This window comes from Leuresthes tenuis, unplaced genomic scaffold (assembly GCF_036924035.1).
Source record: "Leuresthes tenuis unplaced genomic scaffold, fLeuTen1.0.hap1 SCAF_10, whole genome shotgun sequence".
In the NCBI taxonomy this organism is placed as follows: Eukaryota; Metazoa; Chordata; class Actinopteri; order Atheriniformes; family Atherinopsidae; genus Leuresthes; species Leuresthes tenuis.
In genome coordinates this window covers 27,983,664-27,992,885 of record NW_027325364.1, presented here as the reverse complement: position 1 = coordinate 27,992,885, position 9,222 = coordinate 27,983,664, and the positions used below count along the sequence as shown (strand labels likewise).

Genomic DNA, 9,222 nt, shown 5'->3' with positions numbered 1-9,222 from the left:
TTCGGTGAATTTGACATCTGCCTTACATGTAACAGATTAGCGGTTTAGCAGTTTTAATTTAGTTTGAGTGAAGGAATTCATTTTATAGCAAAATCCGAAATCGTGAAGCACTCATGAAAGTAAGCTTATTCTCGGATTCCTGAAACTCTTTCTTTTACTGCAATGACAACGTTGTTTTTTTTGTGACTTCTCTGAGTAGAGTCGCCTTACTTGTTGCGACTGTGCCGATGTTCGAAGCTGGAGTGCAAAGTTGTTGCTTGAATGGTGCTTGCTGGAGCATGCGGGAGTGCAAAGTTATACCATTTAAAAGGGCTGAAGAGTGCTCAGTGCAGCGGGTGGGCGGAGGTGCAACGTGACACTCTGGCCACCTATGGCCATAAAAAGAACACTGCTACAAGTGCGCATTGTGCCAGCAAGGGCCCTCGGACCTGAAACAGTGGACAGTTATCGCTTCTCGGCCTTTTGGCTAAGATCAAGTGTAGTATCTGTTCTTATCAGTTTAATATGTCCTCTATACGAGGACAACATATTAAATGGATTTTTAAGAATAGGAGTTGAAAAAGAAGCTTGCTCCGTTCACTCCAAGCCTCGACCCGGTACTGCAGTGCCGCTGGGAACGGTGCGCTCTCCTCTGCTCTTGTGAAAAAGCGTCTTAACCAAGCAAAGCTCACCAAGTAGGAACAATCGGGCCCTTTTCGATGGCTGCAACACCTGAAAGAGATATTGATGCGAGACCCGATCAAATGCTTTTTCAAAGTCTAAATTTAAGATGACAAGCCGGGTGTTTCTGTCTCTAGCGTAATCAATGATGTCTCGAATCAGTACGAGGCTGTCGGTGAGTTGTCTCCGTGAGATGGCACAAGCTTGGTCTGGGTGAATTACCTCCTCTAAAACAGAGGACATCCGTGTCGCTAAAACCTTGCTAAAAAGTTTACAGTCAAAGTTTAAAAGTGTGATGGGCCTCCAATTCTTTAGGTCAGTCTTATCATTTTTTTTATAAAGTAGAGTCACTATTCCCACTCTAAAACTGTCAGGCAGTCGGTCGAGTTTTTCAAAATCTTTAAAAACATCTAAAATGTCTGATGATAAAAGGTCCCAATAGGTCAGATAGAATTCTGCAGGAAGCCCGTCTAAACCCGGAGCTCGACTTCTCTTAAAACCTGTTAGGCATTTTTTTAACTCTAAAGCAGTAAAATTCTGTGTCAAGTGTGCATGAATTTTAAGATTTCTGCCGATGTTTCCAAGTGCACTGGTTTCTCTTTGTACATGTTACTATAAAAGGTATGTACAGTTTCAATCATCTCTTGTGTGGATTTTGTTAAAAACCCATCTTCTCTTTTTAGATTTTGATTACACTCCTTTTTATTTATAACTTTCTTTCTTTTTCACCTTCCTCAATTTCCTGCTCCCTGCTTCTTACAAAAATTCCTTTACTCTTTATTTCTGCTAAAACTGACATTTCCTTTTAGACATCTTTGATTTCTTCTTTAAAGTCTATGCCACACTGATTTAGTTTAAAGTAGCGCTGTAAGCGTTTATGTAGTCCCATCATACATCTATTCTCTTTCCTTTTTTTACGTTTACCTTGCTGTTTAAAAAAAGTCTGGGTCGTTTCCTTCACCATTTCCCACCATTGTGCATGTGTTTCGTAGAGGTCTTGAAGGGTCTGCCACTCTTTATAACATTCCCTGTACTGACTGACTATGATTTCATCCTCCAACAGGGAACAGTTGAGTTTCCACAGACCACTTCCTACCGTCACACCAGAAGGGGGTGAAAGGGTGCAGGAGAGCATAAGGTGGTCTGAAAAGAAAACAGGGGTTAATCTAACATCAGTGGGTGGGCAATCTCTAGTAAAGAAATAATCAATGCGAGAGGCTCTGGTGCCATCATGACTAAACCAGGTGAAGCCCTCCTCTCTGGGATGCATGGTTTTAAAACAGTCAGTAAGCTTAAAATCCCTGCATATGCCCTGAAGTAAAATCAAAGTCTTATCCACTTTAAAATCTACCCCTGCTCTTTTTCTATCTTTCCTGCTCAAGATACAGTTAAAATCCCCTCCTACAACTAAAGGTACTTGCCCTAGCATGTAAAGCTGTATATCTTCTAAAAGGTCATACCTTTCATTTTTTCCATTGAAACCATAAATATTTAAGAGGTTAAAGTCTTGCCCCATAAAATTCAAGTGTGCTAAAAGTGCCCGTCCGTCTCTCACCACTGTGCTACCTTTCACCAGAACATGCGGATTTTTAATTAGAATGGCCACACCATCATTTTTATTTTGATTTGAGCCACTCCATATCAATAAATGGGGCCACATTTCCTCCCATTGTCTATGGTTTTTTAAAAAAGGTAGTCCACATTCTTGTATTAAAAACACATCTGATTTTATGGAGTCTAAGAAGGATAAAATACTCTGGGCTCTTGTCTTTGATTTCACACTTCTTACATTTAGTGTTGAGAAGGTGAGAACCATTAAAAGCATAAAGGAAAGTAGGTATGTCATTTTCGTTTTTCTAAGTTATCAAAACAAATTACACACAGGTTATTTCTTGGGAAACTAGCTCTTCCTTCATTTCTTTAGGTGAAAAGTGAGTAGGGTGATCTATATTTCCTTTTCGGACTCTCGGTGTTGGCCTCTGACGCAATGTTGCATTTAACTTTGAGTCCCTGGGGGTTGATTGCAGAGCTGAAGTTAAAAAGGAGACCTCATTTGGTGAGTCGGAGGGGAAGACTAGGTTCTTCCACTGAAGAACTGTCTGAAAGGGACCTAACCCTTCCCCTCTTCTCTGATACCACTGGGGAATCAGAGGCTCAGATGCCGTCCTCTTCGGCTGTTGACCTTCGGGGAGGTGAGTATCTTCACTAGACTCACCTGTCTGCTCTTCCTCCTCATTTAGCGTAGCTCCACCCTCTGCCTGTGAATTCTCACAGACTTCAACACTGAGTGGTGAGGCCTCTACAGGCCCCTCCCCTTTTTGCTCCTCACTTCCAATCCAAGCTTTTGGCGGGAAGTTTGAATTTATTGGGTCAACCTCTTCACTTTGTTCACCAACTGCCACCTTTGGTCCTTCTCTTTGTTGGCTTGACTGTGGCTTTACCGTCTTTAATTTGTTGGCAAAAGATTTAGGGCAATCTCTGAAGAGGTGATTTAATTCTCCACAGAGATTACATTTCCTGCCATTTGGACACTCTCCAAAAGTTTGCCCAATTTCTCTGCTCTTCCCACATAACACCTTGGTACAAGCCTCAACCAGGTGTCCATGCTCACCACACTTGCGGCAGAACTTGGGCTGCCCCTGGTAGTGGATGTAACCTCGGTTTTCAAGGTGGCCAGAGTGTCGCCCACCCGCTGCACTGAGCACTCTTCAGGCCTTTTAAATGGTATAACTTTGCACTCCCGCACGCTCCAGCAAGCACCATTCAAGCAACAACTTTGTACTCCAGCTTCGAACATCGGCACAGTCGCAACAAGTAAGGCGACTCTACTCAGAGAAGTCACTCTGCACAGTAAGAAGATTTCTTTTGCACAGACAGAAAGGGCTTCACCCGCAAAGGTAAAGCCTGCCAAAAATAGAAACAACTCATTAGTGCTGCTCTCCACAGAAATCTTTAGTAAAAGGCGAAAGACTTGTACGTTATGAAGAGAAACCAGAGTACGATTATCCGTCACTGCGGGAGCAGGGCATCAGGCTAGTTGGCATAGCCACCTTCCCCATGGTGAGCTTTGCTTGGTTGAGACGCTTGCCCCCCCCCCCCTTGCTCCTCGGCTGACCAAGTAGGAACAATCGGGCCCTATTCGATGGCTGCCTTGTCTTTTACTCTGTGCAAAAGACTAGGCAGCAACAAAAACACCACGAGAATCCCGTATTGAGGCTTTGTTCTGATCGCTCATTCGGTGTCGCGTTTCTTTCAAGCAATTCTCCCGGTTAGCCCACACTCGGCTCGCTCCCATAGCCGTGTTAAAGTCTACTTCGCATTCACTCTCTTTTCTCAGCAGACTCTTGGGATTTTATCTATAAAATGAATTCCTTCACTCAAACTATGTGAAAACTGCTTTGTCCTTAATATTTACCATGTCTAGAAAGATTTAAACAAAAAAAACAACGTTGTACTTTGTAGTAAAAGAAAGAGCAAATCTAAAGTTTCAGGAATCCGAGAATAAGCTTACTTTCATGAGTTCTTCACGATTTCGGATTTTGCTATAAAATGAATTCCTTCACTCATACTAAATTAAAACTGCTAAACCGCTAATCTGTTATATGTAAGGCAGATGTCAAATTCACCGAAATAGGATCAAAGGGTATTCGGCCAATCGAGCTGTAGCAGCTTCGGTAAAAGAGTATAAGTTGAAGAGTTTGTGAATAGAGGTGTGTGCACACATAGTGTGCTGTACGAAAATAGGCAGGGAGCAATGCCGGCTGGGGTATATGTTCTTGTATGTTGTCTGACTGTTTGATTTGAATGTGTTGTGTAAGTGTCCTGTTGAATGTTACATGTTTGGGCTTTGACACGCTTCACTGTGGTTGTTAACTGTGTGGTGTGTCCTGAAATGTTATATGTTTGGGCTGTGTGACATGCTTAATGCTTGTCAGTAGCTACCCACTTATTCATATATAGCAACTGACAACATAAGAAGTCCGGACATACTTTGATAGTAGTTGTAGAAGTATCCTTATTGATAATAGATCACTAATTCATAGTGATAGAACAGTAGATGAACAGGTGCTTGCACACGTCTCACGAAAATAAAATGGGTGTATGATTGCTGACGGCAGAGCAATACTGCCAAACTTATGAGTTCTTGTGGCAAACTTGATTCAGTGTCTTGACGTGTATACGTTGTTTCGCTGACTTGATTGTCACAAGAAACAAAGTGTGTTTGATAAGATCCGACCATTTTATTACGGGAGGATCAGTATGTATGGATTCTGATGTGACTGATAAACCCATTCGTATCTTAAGCATAATCTAATACGTGAGACAGATAAAAAAAAAAAAAGAGAGAGAGCGGTTTTGTGTCCCCACAGTCCATAATGTAGAAAAGAGAGAAAAAAGCCTTTCTGATTTGGTGTGTGTGCTCATAGTGCAGAGTGTAGAGAAAAGAAAGCCGTTTTGGTGTCACGGGTGTTGTGACTTACACACACACATTTCTAAATTGAGAAAGGAAATTATTTTAGAGGAAGCACTAGAGTTTAGATCCCACATTTGTTGATAGGCATTCATTTATTTCTTCACTTCTGATGAAGTTTCAACAATAAACAACAAACTTTGTATTATGAGAAAGAACCAGACTCATTATTCAGGAATCCGAAAATAAGCTCTATTTTATGAGTTATGCACGAATTCGGATTCTCCTATAAAACGAATTCATTAACTCAAACCAAGTTAAGACTGCTTTGTCCTTCATATTTATTCAGGTCTAATCAAGTTTCAACGATAAACAACGTTGTACTTTGTAGAATGAGAAAGAACTTCTTCAGCAATAAGCATCTCTCGACATATGACGAAATACAGATTTTGCTATAAAATTAATTCCTTCTATCAGCCTGACTTAAAACTGTTTGTCCTCCTTATTTATCCACTTCAAATCAAGTTTCAACAATTAAAAAAAAATTGTAGTTTGAGAAAGAACACCTTAATCTTCAGCAATCAGTATAAAAAGAGGTGCAAATGCCAACCATACATACCTAAAAGGTGGAGCGGAAGTATTCAGCTGCAAGTAGGTGTGAATGTTCAACCATAATTTGTAAAAAGCGGGTAAGAAAAGGTTCGAATGCCCGACTATATATTAACAAAAGCGGGAGGAGAGGTCTTCGGATGAGAGTGGGTGAGAATTTCCAACCATAATCTATAAAATACGGTGAAAACAAATATGTGAATGCCTCATAGAACACTAAAAGCGGAAGTGTTCGGCTGCAAGAAGGTGTGAATGTCCGACTATATTTGGTGAAAAGCAGGTGAAGCAAGGTCTGAATGCCCAACCTTACATCATCAAAAGCGAGATCAGAGGTGTTTGGCTGCAAGAAGGCCATAGTTTGCCAAAAGCGGGTAAGGTGCGAATGTCCGACTAAATATCAACAAAATTTGGGGCGGAGGTCTTCGGATGCAAGTGGGTGTGAATGTCCGACTATATTTGGTGTAAAGCAGGTGAAGCAAGGTCTGAATTCCCAACCTTACATCATCAAAAGCGAGATCAGAGGTGTTTGGCTGCAAGAAGGCCATAGTTTGCCAAAAGCGGGTAAGGTGCGAATGACCGACTAAATATCAACAAAAGTGGGGGCGGAGGTCTTCGGATGCAAGTGGGTGTGAATATCCCACCATACAAGTATGGTGGAGAGGAAGCTGTGAATGGCCGACCATAGTAAAAAGCGGGTGAGAAAAGGTGCGAATGTCCAATCATACATGATCAAAACAGGGAGCGGAGGTGTTTGGCTGCGACAAGGTGTGTATGTCCACCCATAATTAATAAAAAGCGGGCAACAAGTAGGTTTGAATACCCATCATCAAAAGCAGGAGTGGATGTGTTCGGCTACAAGAAGGTTTGAATGTCTGACCATAGTTTGTAAAAAGCGGGTAAGAAAAGGTTCGAGTGCCCGAACATACACCATCAAAAGAGGGAGCGGAGGTGTTCCGCTGTAAGACGGTGTGAATGTCCAACAATAGTTGGTAAAAAGCGGGTAAGAAAAGGTTAAAATTCCCGACTGTACACAATCAATAGCGGGAGCGGAGTTGTTCGGCTACAAGAAGGTGTGAAAGTCCGACCGTGGTTTGTAAAAAGCGGGTAAGAAAAGGTGCGAATGCCCGACAATGTATGATCAAAAGAGGGAGTGGAGGTTTTCGGCTGCAAGAAGGTCTGAATGTCCAACCATAATTTGTAAAAACCGGGGAAGAAAAGGCTCGAAAGCCCGACTATACACCATCAAAAGTGGGAGCGGAGGTGTTCAGCTTCAAGACGGTCTGAATGTCCATCAATAATTGCTAGAAAACATGAAAGAAAATTTTCGAATATCAAACTGCACATGATCATAAGCAGGAGAGGAGGTGTTCAGCTGCAAGAAGGTGTGAATGTCTACCCATAATTACTGAAAAATGGGTAAGAAAAGGTGCGAATGCCTAACCATACATCATCAAAAGAGGGAGCGGAGGTGTTCCGCTGTAAGACGGTGTGAATGTCCGACCATAGATGGTAAAAAGCGGGTAAGAAAAGGTTAAATTACCCGACTGTACACAATCAAAAGAGGGAGCGGAGTTGTTCAGCTAAGAGAAGGTGTGAAAGTCCGACCTTGGTTTGTAAAAAGCGGGTAAGAAAAGGTTCGTATGCCCGAATATACACCATCAAAAGCGGAAGCGGAGGTGTTCGGCTGCAAGATGTTGTGAACGTCCGACCAAAGTTTGTAAAAAGCAGTTAAGAAAAGGTTCGAATATCTAACCAAACATAAGAATGAGTCTTTTCCGCTGTAGAATGCCCGACTATAGACCATCAAATGCGGGAGCGGAGGTGTTCGGCTCTGAGTAGGTGTGAATGTCCGACCATAATTGCTGAAGAATGTGTTAGAAAAGGTAAGAATGCTGGACCATACATCATCAAAAGCGGTAGAGGTGGTGTTCGGCTGCAAAAAGGTGTGACTGTTCGACTAAAGTTTGTAAAAAGTGGGTAAGACAAGGTGCGAATGCCTGACAATGTATGATCAAAAGCGGGAGCGGAGGTGTTCAGCTGCAAGAAGGTCTACATGTCCATCAATAATTGCTAGAAAACATGAAAGAAACTTTTCGAAAATCAAACCGCACATGATCATAAATGGGATAGGAGGTGTTCAGCTGCAAGGTGTGAATGTCCACCCATAATTCCTGAAAAATGGGCAAAAAAAAGGTGTGAATGCCCAACCATACATCATCAAAAGCAGGAGTGGAAGTGTTCGGCTACAAGAAGGTGTGAACGTCCAACCAAAATATGTAAAAAGAAGTTAAGAAAAGGTTCGAATATCCAACCAAACATAATCAAAAGCGGGAGCAGAGCTGTTCGACTGCAAGTAGGTGTGAATGTCAGATCATAATTTGCAAAAAGCTGATGAGAAAGGGTGAGAATGCCCGACTATACACCATCAAATGCGGGAGCGGAGTTGTTCGGCTGTGAGTAGGTGTGAATCTCCGACCATAATTGCTGAAAAATGTGTTAGAAAAGGTAAGAATGCCGGTCCATACATCATCAAAAGCGAGAGAGGTTGTGTTCGGCTGCAAGTAGGTGTGAATGTCCAGCCATAATTACTCACAAACGGGTAAGAAAAGGTAGTTTTGCCAGACCATATATGATCAAAACAGGGAGCGGAGGTGGTTCAGCTGCAAGAAGGTTTGAATGTCCGACTAAAGTTCAAATATATTAACAAAAGCGGGAGGAGAGGTCTTCGGATGAGAGTGGTTGAAAATTTCCGAACATAATGTATAAAATGCGGTGAAAAAAAGGTGTGATAGAACACTAAAAGGTGGAGCGGAAGTGTTCGGCTACAAGAAGGTGTGAATGTCCGACTATATTTGGTGAAAAGCAGGTGAAGCAAGGTCTGAATGCCCAACCTTACATTATCAAAAGCGAGATCAGAGGTGTTTGGCTGCAAGAAGGCCATAGTTTGATAAAAGCGGGTAAGGTGCGAATGTCCGACTAAATATCAACAAAATTTGGGGCGGAGGTCTTCGGATGCAAGTGGGTGTGAATATCCCACCATACAAGTATGGTGGAGAGGAAGCTGTGAATAGCCGACCATAGTTTGGAAAAAGCGGGTAAGAAAAGGTTTGAATGCCCGAACATACACCATCAAAAGAGGGAGCGGAGGTGTTCCGCTGTACGAAGGTGTGAATGTCCGACCATACTTGGTAAAAAGCGGGTAAGAAAAGGTTAAAATACCCGACTGTACACAATCAATAGCGGGAGCGGATGTGTTCGGTTACAAGAAGATGTGAAAGTCCGACCATGGTTTGTAAAAAGCGGGTAAGAAAAGGTGCGAATGTCCGACAATGTATGATCAAAAGAGAGAGCGGAGGTTTTTGGATACAAGAAGGTTTGAATGTCCCACCATAGTTTGTAAAAAGCGGGTAAGAAAAGGTTCGAATGCCCGACTATACACCATCAAAAGCGGGAGCAGAGGTGTTCCGCTGTAAGACGGTGTGAATTTCCGACCATAGTTGGTAAAAAGCGGGTAAGAAAAGGTTAAAATACCCGACTGTACA

General features: G+C 42.3%; 2 non-coding genes across 2 annotated transcripts; one reads left to right on the top strand and one right to left on the bottom strand.

The window, feature by feature from the left end:
- The first annotated feature begins 446 nt into the window (after positions 1 to 446).
- Positions 447 to 630, top strand: LOC140317125 (U2 spliceosomal RNA). The gene has a single exon (XR_011917470.1). It is a non-coding gene; the product is annotated as a U2 spliceosomal RNA (small nuclear RNA).
- Positions 631 to 3,546: 2,916 nt separating this feature from the next.
- On the bottom strand, positions 3,547 to 3,660 carry LOC140317266 (U5 spliceosomal RNA). The gene has a single exon (XR_011917595.1). It is a non-coding gene; the product is annotated as a U5 spliceosomal RNA (small nuclear RNA).
- Between the last annotated feature and the right edge of the window lie 5,562 nt (positions 3,661 to 9,222).